This window comes from Salvelinus alpinus, chromosome 5 (genome assembly GCF_045679555.1).
Source record: "Salvelinus alpinus chromosome 5, SLU_Salpinus.1, whole genome shotgun sequence".
Taxonomy (NCBI): Eukaryota; Metazoa; Chordata; class Actinopteri; order Salmoniformes; family Salmonidae; genus Salvelinus; species Salvelinus alpinus.
Window position 1 is genome coordinate 37,197,317 of NC_092090.1, and position 13,568 is coordinate 37,210,884.

General features: G+C 43.6%; 1 protein-coding gene across 8 annotated transcripts in view; it reads right to left on the reverse strand.

The window, feature by feature from the left end:
* LOC139576137 (tropomyosin-1-like) overlaps window positions 1-10,371 on the reverse strand; it is a 167,893-nt gene extending 157,522 nt beyond the window's left edge. For all 8 annotated transcript variants that reach the window (XM_071401853.1, XM_071401852.1, XM_071401854.1 and 5 more), the window contains exons 1-3: window positions 10,161-10,371; window positions 8,722-8,820; window positions 992-1,120 (exon numbers count right to left, since the gene is read on the reverse strand). The gene's annotated coding sequence lies outside the window, so the exon portion shown is untranslated. The remainder of the gene's footprint in view (window positions 1-991; window positions 1,121-8,721; window positions 8,821-10,160) is intronic.
* Window positions 10,372-13,568: the final 3,197 nt, after the last annotated feature.

The following is a 13,568-nucleotide window of genomic DNA, read 5'->3' on the forward strand; positions in this document are numbered from 1 at the left end:
AAAGGTTTGGGGCAGTCAGCACACTGAGAGACAAAGAGAACGTTGACTTGGCCAACAGGCACACCCTTTCCCAAACTCTGCCTGGGCTTATTTTAACAATCCAATACAAACACATTTATCCTTTTTTCTTATTGTCTTAGTTCATAATTCACCGTTACTCAATTACTGTCAGCTTCCTTTACAGCGCAGGATAGAGTCTACAGGGAAATGGAGGGGGATACCAATTCCTACAAAAGCAACTTTCTGTTCACCAAAATTGGCGCTCTCATTATACTGTTCATGGGAGAAAAGCGAAGGTGCTCAAACGAAAGGTTTTTGAGGCATGAAACCTGATTAATAAGCTGTGATACAGATGCCTCCATGACAATTTCATCTGTAATGAAGACCATGTGGTTAGCAGCTCCAGTGTCGACCCTGAGGCCCAGCTACAGTGAATACGGCTGATTTTGCATGAAAAGCCCAGTTAATAACATTAGGGGGAAATCTTAACAATCGTTCAGTGCAGGAACAAGTTCAGCAATACATGGGCCTGAGAGTAAATCAATCTTAAATTGATTAGCTGTTCCCAGTGAAAGACTCAGATGAGGTTGTTTCCCCCTATCTTGTTCTGAAGTCACCTGCAAGCCCACTGACGGCCGAGCTCCAGGCTTATTCTATGAGCCTTGACAATCCATAACACACACACAGTCAGCTGTCTATACAGTTATGAATGTGAATGTGACTTTCCCCATAGTCAGAGTGTAACCCTGAACTTAGCGGCCACCACTCCCCATCATCATTAATGCTTAAGATGGCTAACAAGCCCACTGTCAACAGCTTCCAGGCTAATCGACATGTCAATCAATGGCGGGTGTGAGGCGGGCTTTTAGCGGGTCCCTGGGGTGGCTGCTTAGAGCACGCTCAGTTTAACACAGCAGCGCACTGAGGGTGTAAACAGAGAGGGATATAGACTGCTGGATTGACTAGCTGATCAATGCCATTGATCACTCACCTCCAGCTCTTTGTGAAGGCTGACTGTTCTCCCCTCCACCGCCCGGTCCTCCGCCTCCAGCGCCTGGATCAGAACCTTATTCTGCTAACTCTGGTCCCGCACAAACGACTGCAGCATGCCCACCTTGCTCTAGAGGGAGACAGAGAAGAGGGGCACAGCAGACATGACCTTTGTTAGGTGTTTATTGGAATATCAACACTGAAATGGATTGCTGCTACCCACCACTGTTATGGAGGGAGGACTGAGTGAACAGTTGGGATTAAAACAAATCCATTCAGAAAAACACAGCACATTGTCAAACACCACTTTGTATGAATACAGCAAAAAAAGCAGTGATGGTCAGAGAAAGTTTGAAAGTGGTAGGCATCAGGTAGGTAATCAGGTAGGTAAGTCAGGTAGGTATTTGAGGGAGACAGAAACAACTCTTCTCGCTTGCTGTTGTGTCCTTTGCTGTCCCGCCCCATCCCCTCTCTGACAGCCAGCCCCTCTGATCATCAAGCAGGACATGCAGGGGGTGTTCGGGCAAAACCTGTCACATGACATCCAACCCCCCCCCCATATTAGAGCTCTGCTAACACCAGGGGTACTATTAGTCATACGCCACCTCTGATCTAGCATGGCATCTTCACAGCCCAGACACATGGATGCTCTGACACTAATTCCTATGCAGGAACATGCCGACTATCTGCAGAACAGCCCAGACAGTTTGGACCCAGATGATAATTTAGTGCGGGATGGACACATAGGAATTATTATGGCTCTGTCGGCCGTCAGGTAGAAATGGAGATAAATGCTCCATCAGACTGAAGGGTATTTGCTTTTCAAAGCCTCTTTTAAAGGAGTGGAGATGGAGGTGAAGTGGAAGTGACAAGTGCCCCGCCTCACATAAACAGAACACAAACAGGTGTGTTTGATGCTGCCCTGATGCAAAGCCCAGCCCACCAGCTCAATCAGCCCGTGGTGATGGGCACTGGCAGCACACACCCTGTGAACTGGGGACCGTACATGGAAAGGCCCTCCCCCTTCAAACACTGGGCTAATTCTCTAGCCCCAAAGACGCATGTGGGAGTCCTTACTGTGACTAATAGATGAGAGGAGCAGCATTAGGTTCCTTGAGAGTACCAACATGGGTCCTGCCAACATCAAAGGTTCCCCTTTCTGTTAAGTAATTCTGCCCTCAGTTTGAAAGAATGAGCAGGTGAGAGGGAAAAGAGGATGGAGAGGGGGAGCGAGTTAGGAAACGTCTGGCAGGGGGGAGAAGGGAGAGAGTGTGAGGAAAGGTAGGGCAGGAGGGATGAGAAAGAGGGGGAGAAAATAAGAGAGAGAGAGAGAGAGAAAGTGGGAAAGAGAGAGAACACAGAATACTATCTTTTAGGTGTATAATCCTGCCTCCCAGCTGTGAGCAATTTTATAAAACAAATATCCTGGCCATGAGGAAGATAATGCAAACTTCATAATGACATAAATAATAATCCAATAACACCAATACCCAGCCACCCAGCTGCATCCAGGACAGCGGCTGACTATCTCGGCCACCACACAGCCTCACCACATTCAAATTCATATTGGATTTTTATTCTTTCACCTTTCTCAAAGCATCCATTTCAGACGGCATGAAAAAGTAATATTCCAGCAATAAAGCTTGATTTACACCCCTTCCATGTTCCCCCTCTTCCTTTTTTTATTTGATCATTTAGCCAGGATCGTATAACTGTATATCAGACACAAATGAAATCAGCTCCCTTGCACATTAAGGCCATGTCTTACTGCAGCTAACATCCCCTGCAACCCAGCCGCCTAGCTCCACAGCAAGCCAAGGGCAGAGTCCCATTCATTTTCAGGCCCATTTCCTCCTATGATTAGGCGATCAATCAATCCCAGCCTTCAATCTCATCAGGCAGACGGGATTATCTGCCCATCTCCCCTCTCTCCCTCTCTCCACTCAGTCAAACACTCACTCCCTCCCTCCCTCACACACGGCAGCACATTAACATCAGATCAAGTATCACCCAACGCACGCCGTCTGCCACATCAGCCAACCACAAACAGACAGTTCTTCATCGCACCCTTCTCTCAACATCTCCTCTGTCTCCTAAGGAGCACACACACACACACACACACACACACACACACACACACACACACACACACACACACACACACACACACACACACACACACACACACACACACACACACACACACACACACACACACACACACACACACACACACACACAGTTCATAGTTAGAAGCATCAAGCATTAGGATCCTTGTAGATTGACAGAGAGAGCGGCCTTTGCTAAAGCAGTCTTTTCAAGGCTTTTATATATTTCACCTTTATTTAACCAGGTAGGCCAGTTGAGAACAAGTTCTCATTTACAACTGTGACCTGGCCAAGATAAAGCAAAGCAATGCGACACAAACTACACAGAGTTCCACAAACGTATAGTCAATAACACAATAGAAAAGTCTATATACAGTGTGTGTAAATGAAGTAAGATTAGGGAGGTAAGGCAATAAACAGGCTATAGTGGCGAAATAATTACAATTTAACAATTAAACACTTGAGTGATAGATGTGCAGAAGATGAATGTGCAAGTAGAGATACTGGGGTGCAAAGGAGCAGAAAAAATAAATAACAATATGGGGATGCGGTAGTTGGGTGTGTTATTTACAGATGGGCTGTGTACAGGTGCAATGATCTGTAAGCTGCTCTGACAGCTGATGCTTAAAGTTAGTGAGGGAGATATGAGTCTCCAGCTTCAGTGATTTTTGCAATTCTTTCCAGTCATTGGCAGCAGAGAACTGGAAGGAAAGGCGGCCAAAGGTGGAGTTGGCTTTTGGGTTTACCTGTGAAATATACCTGCTGGAGCGCGTGCTACGGGTGGATGCTGCTATGGTGACCAGTGAGCTGAGATAAGGCAGGGCTTTACCTAGCAAAGACTTATAGATAACCTGAAGCGAAGCGAGGGCCACCCAAAGAGAGCATACAGTCATGGCCAAAAGTTTTGAGAATGACACAAATATTAATTTCCACAAAGTTTGCTGCTTCAGTGTCTTCAGATATTTTTGTCGGATGTTACTCTGCAATACTGAAGTATAATTACAAGCATTTCATAAGTGTCAAAGGCTTTTATTGACAATTACATGAAGTTGATGCAAAGAGTCAATATTTGCAGTGTTGACCCTTTTTTTCAAGACTTCTGCAATCCGCCCTGGCATGCTGTCAATTAACTTCTGGGCTACATCCTGACTGATGGCAGCCCATTCTTGCATAATCAATGCTTGGAGTTTGTCAGAGTTTGTGGGTTTTTGTTTGTCCACCCGCCTCTTGAGGATTGCCCACAAGTTCTCAATGGGATTAAGGTCTGAGGAGTTTCCTGGCCATGGACCCAAAATATCGATGTTTTGTTCCCCGAGCCACTTATGGCAAGGTGCTCCATCATGCTGGAAAAGGCATTGTTCATCACCAAACTGTTCCTGGATGGTTGGGAGAAGTTGCTCTCGGAGGATGTATTGGTACCATTCTTTATTCATGGCTGTGTTCTTAGGCACAGTTGTGAGTGAGCCCACTCCCTTGGCTGAGAAGCAACCCCACACATGAATGGTCTCAGGATGCTTTACTGTTGGCATGACACAGGACTGACAGTAGTGCTCACCTTGTCTTCTCCGGAGCTTTTTTCCAGATGCCCCAAACAATCGGAAAGGGGATTCATCAGAGAAAATGATCATCAGAGAAAATGACTTTACCCCAGTCCTCTGCAGTCCAATCCCTGTACCTTTTGCAGAATATCAGTCTGTCCCTGATGTTTTTCCTGGAGAGAAGTGGCTTCTTTGCTGCTCTTCTTGATACCAGGCCATCCTCCAAAAGTCTTCGCCTCTCTGTGCGTGCAGATGCACTCACACCTGCCTGCTGCCATTCCTGAGCAAGCTCTGTACTGGTGGTGCCCCGATCCCGCAGCTGAATCAACTTTAGGAGACGGTCCTGGCGCTTGCTGGACTTTCTTGGGTGCCCTGAAGCCTTCTTCACAACATTTGAACCACTCTCCTTGAAGTTCTTGATGATCGGATAAATTGTTGATTTAGGTGCAATCTTACTGGCAGCAATATCCTTTCCTGTGAAGCCCTTTTTGTGCAGAGCAATGATGATGGCACGTGTTTCCTTGCAGGTAACTATGGTTGACAGCGGAAGAACAATGATTCCAAGCACCACCCTCCTTTTGAAGCTTCCAGTCTCTTATTCGAACTTAATCAGCATGACAGAGTGATTTCCAGCCTTGTCCTTGTCAACACTCACACCTGGGTTAACGAGAGAATCACTGACATGATGTCAGCTGGTCCTTTTGTGGCAAGGCTGAAATGCAGGGGAAATGTTTTTGGGGGATTCAGTTAATTTGCATGGCAAAGAAGGACTTTGCAATTAATTGCAATTCATCTGATCACTCTTCATAACATTCTGGAGTATATGCAAATTGCCATCATACAACTGAGGCAGCAGACTTTGTGAAAATGTATATTTGTGTCATTCTCAAAACTTTTGGCCATGACTGTACAGGTCGCAGTGGTGGGTAGTATACGGGGCTTTGGTGACAAAACGGATGGCACTGTGATAGACTGCATCCAATTTGCTGAGTAGAGTGTTGGAAGCTATTTTGTTAATGACATCGCCGAAGTCAAGGATCGGTAGGATAGTCAGTTTTACGAGGGTATGTTTGGCAACATGAGTGAAGGATGCTTTGTTGCGAAATAGGTAGCCAATTCTAGATTTAATTTTGGATTGAAGATGCTTGATGTGAGTCTGGAAGGAGAGTTTACAGTCTAACCAGACACCTAGGTATTTGTAGTTGTCCACATATTCTAAGTCAAAACCGTCCAGAGTAGTGATGCTAGACGGGCGGGCAGGTGCGGACAGCGATCGGTTGAAGAGCATGCATTTAGTTTGACTTGCATTTAAGAGCAGTTGGAGGCCACGGAAGGAGAGTTGTATGGCATTGAAGCTCGTCTGGAGGTTTGTTAACACAGTGTCCAAAGAAGGGCCAGAAGTATACAGAATGGTGTCGTCTGTGTAAAGGTGGATCAGAGAATCGCCAGCAGCAAGAGCGACTTCATTGATATACACATACAGAGAAAAGAGTCGACCCGAGAATTGAACCTTGTGGCACCCCCATAGAGACTGCCAGAGGTCCGGACAACAGGCCTCCGATTTGACACACAGAACTCTGTCTGAGAAGTAGTTGGTGAACCAGGCGAGGCAGTCATTTGAGAAACCAAGGTTGTTGAGTCTGCCAATAAGAATGTGGTAATTGACAGTCGAAAGCCTTTGCCAGGTCGATGAATACGGCTGCACAGTATTTTCTTTTATCGATGGCGGTTATATCATTTAGGACCTTGAGCGTGGCTGAGGTGCACCCATGACCAGCTCGGAAACTAGATTGCATAGCGGAGAAGGTACGATAGGATTCGAAATGGTCGGTGATCTGTTTGTTAACTTGGCTTTTGAAGACCTTGGAAAGGCAGGGTAGGATAGATATAGGTCTGTAACAGTTTGGGTCTAGAGTGTCTCCCCCTTTGAAGAGGGGGATGACCGCTTTCATTTGCACACTCCCTCTCCAAGTCCCCATCATCCTTGAGAAGATATTGAAGGGATGGCATCACTCAACACCACTGGATCATAACTGCACTTGTGAGATATAGTAATAAATCATTTATTTTCTTAAATGTGGAAGAAGTCACATCACACAATGTCCAGTAAAGCCAAAGACCTCACATAGCTTCTCTCTGTTATTCACTACAGATACTGATTAGGACTAGCTGTGAGGTTTGGAGTGTTAGAATACATTGATCAAGACTGGGCTTGTCCTTCTATTGGTCAAAGAGAAACCTCATATCGCCAACATGCTTGTGTACCCACAATGCACTGGGGAGCAGCTCGACTCTTTAGTCTCTGTCAGGTTAAGAGATGTTACTCTATAAAAGCATGGTAGCTGAAGTATTTGTGGTAGGAAAGGGGGAGGAGGGGATCTTTTTTACAATGTGGACCACTGTTTACACACCCTAAATGGTGGCTAAAACGGTCACTTGGAAACAACGGCTGTTGGGGCTTCTCAATATGGCCAGATAAATGGCCCACTGGGACCAGGGACTGAGAGGAGATATGGGGTCCAAGAGACACCTCTACACACATACTGGTACAATCAATTGAATTTATCACAAGTGGACTCAAATCAAGTTGTAGAAACATCTCAAGGATGATCAATGGAAACAGAATGCACCTGAGCACAATTTCAAGACTCATAGCAAAGGCTCTGAATACTGAATAAGGTTTTTGTGTTTTTTTTGTGCATTAATGTTTATAAACCTGTTTTCACTTTGTCATTATATGGTATTGTGTGTAGATTGATGAGGGAAAAACATAATTAAATCAATTTTAAAATAAGCCTGTAACGTAACAAAATGTGGAAAAAGTCAAGGGGTCTGAATACTTTCCGAATGCACTGTACGTACTACAGAATAAGTGAAAAATGTTTGAACATACAGAACTGGATAGAGATCATTTTGAAAATACCTAAATGAGTTTGACATACCCCTCTGATGGTAATTATCAAGTAAATTAGATAGTGTATGCTATGTAATCTAATTAAACTCTTAGCTCACTGCTTTCAAAACAACACTATTATAGGTTAGGCAATAGAGATGTTGATATACTGTACTAGTCCTTCTTTGAATCCTTGACAAGAGAGTTCTAAAAGGCTTGTTTTGTGTTTCCAGAGCCGAGGCTGTCAGATGCCGTGTGAATCAAACAGGATTTCCCCAAACCGAGGATAAATGCAGTTAAAATGAGAGGCTGTGTTGTTTCCAAACTCTGCCATTGCTTCGACCATGGAGAGGATACTTCTGAGAGAAGGAGCTTTCCTCTGGTGATTAGAGTCAAAGAGACAGGCTTGGCTCACTAAAACTTTCATCAGCCGTCATCAAGCCCAGTCCTCAAGGTGTGCAGCCACCCCCCCCCCACCCACCCACACAGCCCCCCACCCACACAGCCAACCCCATCCCATAGCCACTGACATGACATGCACAGAGGGAGAGAGAGAGCAGCGGAATTGGCTCATCCTCATCACTTTCATCATTCTTTAGTGGAGATGAATATGAAAAAAATGTAAATGTTGAGGAGAAGAAAAATGAATTAGTAATAGACTTACAAGGACTAAGAGCATGCACAGGTAGGGAAATTACTTTTTACGTCATAACAAATATGTTATTCCACTTTTACTGATGAGCATCGACTAAAAGGTACATTTTCCCGAGATCTAAAGATATTCAATAAAGGCCACTTAATGGGATAGTTAAAAAATAACCCAAAAAGCTTTTTGATGTAAAGACAGTAATTCTCTTAACAACATTGATCAACCTGTCATGCTTTCATTATGGCACTATACCTTTAGCAGCCATGCACTAGGCTAATAGCATTATAAGTCTCTAAAACACCAAGTTTCCTCCCTGCCCTTGTCAGGCCCAGTCTGTTGTCCCTCCTCAGACTTCACATGCAGGGCCAGCAGTTACAGTTGCCATAAAAGGCCTGTCACTAAGTGTCTGCATCATAACGTAGGCCTAACCATTTTCTAGCTTATTCTCACACATATGCATCACATTGCAAGATCGGTTCATTAGTGGAAATAACACACTTGCCCCAGCACATCCAAGGAGCGTCACCGCCATTACCAGTTTACCTGCAGAGCCTCCTCCCGGCTGTCATCCGATTGGTCAATGCGTCGAAGGCGCTCGTGGTAAAGGGTCCGGAATTCCACCAGGAGTTTCTGACTGGTAATCTATCAACACAAATAAACACATATTACCATCAACACAACTGATGCATGGACACAATGACAAACCTTTAACTAAAACAGAAAATTGTGACATTGCCTACAGTTCCATGTTGAGAGAGACGCCGTAAAAAAAAAGGGATGGGATTTCAGTGCAGGCATCAGTGTCTGAGCTGGCCACTGATGCTCGTCAGCTACTCTCATAGGGACTGTGACTGTCCAGAAGTGCAGCAGCCCACACAATAAATGGCTTTAATAACATACCTGAATCCTCAGGTGCGTAAAGCCCTTGTTTTTCACTCCATCATTTTTAATTATGTGCTGCAAAACTTACCCAGAGTCCCTTGCTTCAGACCACAATGCCTTGTTATATTCTCTATAACAGCAGTAATTAATCTAGGGAGCATAGCAGCATAGTCTCTCTTTGAGGAGCGGCCTATAAAACACATTTCACTCCGACAACTAATAAATTATAACAATGGCAGATAAAGAGAAACTGTGCACCAAAGGAGCAGGTGAGATTTGGGGAAAAGAACAAATGAAAATGCCCAAAACTCAGAGGTTTAAAACAACTCTATTTGTGGGTATGTGTGAGTGAGCTGCATCAAAATCTTCTGAAATCATGGAAAGGAAAATAAGTAATGAAAAAAGAAATGAGAAGAAATCATATCTTGCTGCAGAGTAGCCTTGACCTGGAGGATGATCTTGATAGAGGTGGTGCTGTCCATTTAATTCATATTGATGTTTACACAACACCACCCCCAATCTTTCTTATCTCACTTCTGACCAAGTCATATTCTGGATTAGATTGAACCAACTCCAGGTTGAGATGGAGAGAGAAAGCAAGGAGCAAGGAGGAGAGCAAGAGAGTGAGAAAGAGATAAAACATCCCTTTAACGGGAGGTTTAGCCACAAGTTTGTATAAAATGTTTAGTTCATTAACAAATCAGGCTAATGCATTTAAATTACATTTAGAACTAGCTAACTTCACAAACTGCAAACAGCACGCACCTATCTGAGGCACAAACTTCATTTCAAATCTTTGTGGCAGTGTTTTGCATCACGAGCCTCAGCTAGATCTCCTGAGTGAGATGGATAGATAGTAGCAGCAACCCAGCTAGCTACTTTGACAAACAGTGACAAAAGTGTTTTCCAGGATATGGCTATAAACCCACAGGCAGTATCAACTTCATGAAAGACTACGAGGTCGCCTAACGTTGACAGCCAAATAAGTAACGTTAGCTTATAGCTATATAATTATTTGGCTAATTCCGTTAGCTGGCTAGCTAACGTCAACATAGTTGTGTTGTCTTCATAATAATGTAACGTTAGCTAGCTAACGTTACCTGTTGCACTCCAGCTGCTTATCATTTCATTCGGTTTCGGATATGCCAAGTGGCTATATGAGACGCCTTGCACAGATTTAATCAACCTCATGTCGTTCAGCAAGTGAAAGTCTCCCTTCTACTTTGCATTATAAATGCATTGGTAAACTTATTATGTTCCGTTTTTATCCGCTGTCACCACATTCTGACGTTACCCGCCTGGAAGCCCCCATCTCCCGCTTCTGCACCAGCACATCCTGTCAGTTCCACTTCCAACATAGATACTAGCCAATCGGCCAATGATTTTGCGTAGCACGTTGTCTTTAGAACCAATCACAGTGTAAACATTGCCACGAGGAGGCGTGAACCAATTTTGTTTTGGGAGTGAAAGTCCCAGATTTCCATGGAAACTTGCACAGCTAACTAGCGGTTGGGTTATGACGAGCGTGCATTACTGTCGGTTGGACTGTCCCCTTTGTTGTCCTTTGTCGTTTGGGACTGGCAGATGCAAATGTCGTTTGAGTGTGACAACCTTTTTAGGTAGTGATGAATTAAAGTAGAACTATTTGTTTTAGTGACAGCCACACATGTATAATGCTAAATGCAATATTAAAAGCAACAAAAAACGAAATGATTATCTATTCCAGATTTCTCTATAGGCTACCACTGTACCTGTACTACTGTACAGATCAGAAAATGGAGTGTCCAGATTGTGTGTTATTATAATTGTTTTACTTGCACCTTATTCCAGGTATGGTCAGTGATATCACACTTTGCTTTTTATGTCTGGCCCTTACAACTGAAAATAGCCCATGTGGTCTGATGTTCTCATAACATTCTGCCTGCACAGTGGTTTCATCTCCTTGGAACCTCTTTCCCTTGCAAATATAGGACACTTTATTGAAATTGAATTTCGAAAGGTCCTTTGTTTCATGAAGAATAGAAAGTAATGGGCAGAATATATTGATAGTTATATGCTGCTCCTCTCTGCTCAGAAAGCTTGGAATGTGTTCATGTTGAGAGTCATAAGGCAAAGCGTGCTGAAAGCCGCATGATTGCTATATTACTAGATTATTGACTTGAAAATTGCCTTCCCTCTATTCCTGTTTATTATGAGCATATTTGTTTCCTGCCTTAAACTCCATGGCCTTAAACGGCTATCAGGGTGCATGATGAATAAGAGATACTGAAACTGATTGCTAACAATATTATTTCTTATAATGTGCTGTGAACTGCAGAGCTTCTGAGCCTCATAAACATTTATAAGACCCTGCGTCACAACGGGAACTGGACAAATTGTTAAAATCTGCTTGCCCAGAGGAAACTGTTTAATTCACAAAGACAATATTGCATGCCTGTGAGATCTCTGTTTTGCTAATGCAGTGCAACACAAACCAATAAAAAGCTGCTTGCAAATCACATTCATCCATAACCTTTCCTGATAATCTCAAAGGAAATTTTACACACACCTTGTTGTTCTCCCTATTCTGTGCATATCATGCCACTATCCATTGTATTTATCAATTTCCAGGTCTTATTAATTTTCAGCATATGCAGTAAATGTTCTGGTTGGATAAATAGTCAATGTATGAAGGTTAGATTGATTATCACCAGTCCAGGAGAGACAGGCTTTAATCACTTCACAGTAGACTATTGAATGCTGTGCAACATAATCACCTGCAGAGTTTAGTGGATTGTGTAACAACAAGTTCGGATTAGGCTGATGCCTCAGAGGCTGGAATTTGTGCAAATTTGTGAGATTCAATAAAAGCCTTTCCTTATTTTTCACGTTTTGAAATAATCACCTTTGACATTGCAATGTCTTGTCAATATTCTTGAGCAGGAATCTAGTGGAAGCACTGCATGCAAATAGGTCTATATGTTGACAGCTTTAGTTAAAAGTGTCTTCTGTTTTTAGGTTGACGTACTGTTGTTTACCTTATGTTGTTGCCTTGTGCCATCTCTGCTCTTGGTGATAATAGCGTCATGTCTCTCATTTTGGATATCACCAGGGGTTGAATGGGAATTCAAATGTGGAGGAGCCATTATTGGCTTATGCCAAGATTAGGGTTAGGGTTATGCTACACACTTAGAAAAAAAGGTGCTATCTAGAACCTAAAAGGTTTATTTGGTGGTCCCCATAAGAGAACCATTTGAAGAACCCTTGATGGTTCCAGGTAGAACCCTTTTGTTTCTAAGTAGAACCATTTTGGGTTCTATGTAGAACCCTTTCCACAGAGGGTTCTGCATGGAACCCAAAATTGTTCTACCTGGAACCAAAAAATGTTTTACCTGGAATCAAAAATGGCTCTCCTATGGGGACAGCCAAAGAGCCCTTTTGGAACTCTTTTTTCTAAGAGTGTAGGCCTGACACTAGCCTTATGTTCAACCCTAATCCTAACAGTAGCTTAATGTTCACATCCCAGTCAGTGGAGGCTCCTCAGAGGAGGAAGGGGAGGACCATCCTCCTCAGAGAATTTCATAAAAATATAAATTGTAAAACATTAAAAAAGTTATCCTTTTTAGATGAAACTATATTAAATATAATCACGTAACCAAATAATTTATTAAAACACTATTTTTGGCCTCCCCAGTGGCACAGTGGTCTAAGGCACTGCATCACAGTGCTTGAGGTGTCACTACAGACCCGGGTTCGATCCCAGGCTGTGTCGTGACCGGGAGACCCATGAGGCGGTGCACAATTGGCCAGCGCCGTCCGGATTAGGGCAGAGTTTGGCTGGCTGGGATTACCTTGTCCCATCGTGCTGTAGCGACTCCTTGTGGCTGTCCAGCAACAGCTGGACAGTGTTTCCTCCGACACATTGGTGCAGCTGGCTTCCGGGTTAAGTGAGCAGTGTGTCAACAAGCAGTGCGGCTTGGCAGGGTTGTGTTTTCACCTCTCCCGAGTCCGTAGGGGAGTTGCAGTGATGGGACAAGACTGTAACTACTAATTGGGGGGTAAAAAATAAATAACACACTATTTTGCAAAGAAGGTCAACAGTAGCCTCAACAGCACTCTGTAGGGTAGCACCATGGTGTAGTCCGAGGACAGCTAGCTTCCATCCTCCTCTGTGTACATTGACTTCAATACAAAACCTAGGAGGCTCATGGTTCTCACCCCCTTCCATAGACTTACACATTAATTATGACAACTTCCGGAGGACGTCCTCCAGCCTATCAGAGCTCTTGCAGCATGAACTGACATGTTGTCCACCCAGGATCAGAGAATTAATCTAGTACTACAGCTAGCTAGGACTGCAGTGTATAAAATGTGGTGGTTAGTTGAACAGTTTTGAACATATTAATTTCTTCCAAAATGAAGGAGAAGCAAAAGGGAAATAGAGAGATTTCCTAATTTTTTTCACTTTCAGTTTCACTTACTTAGCTAGCAAATGCAGCTAGCTAGTTTAGCCTACTGAAACACCCTGC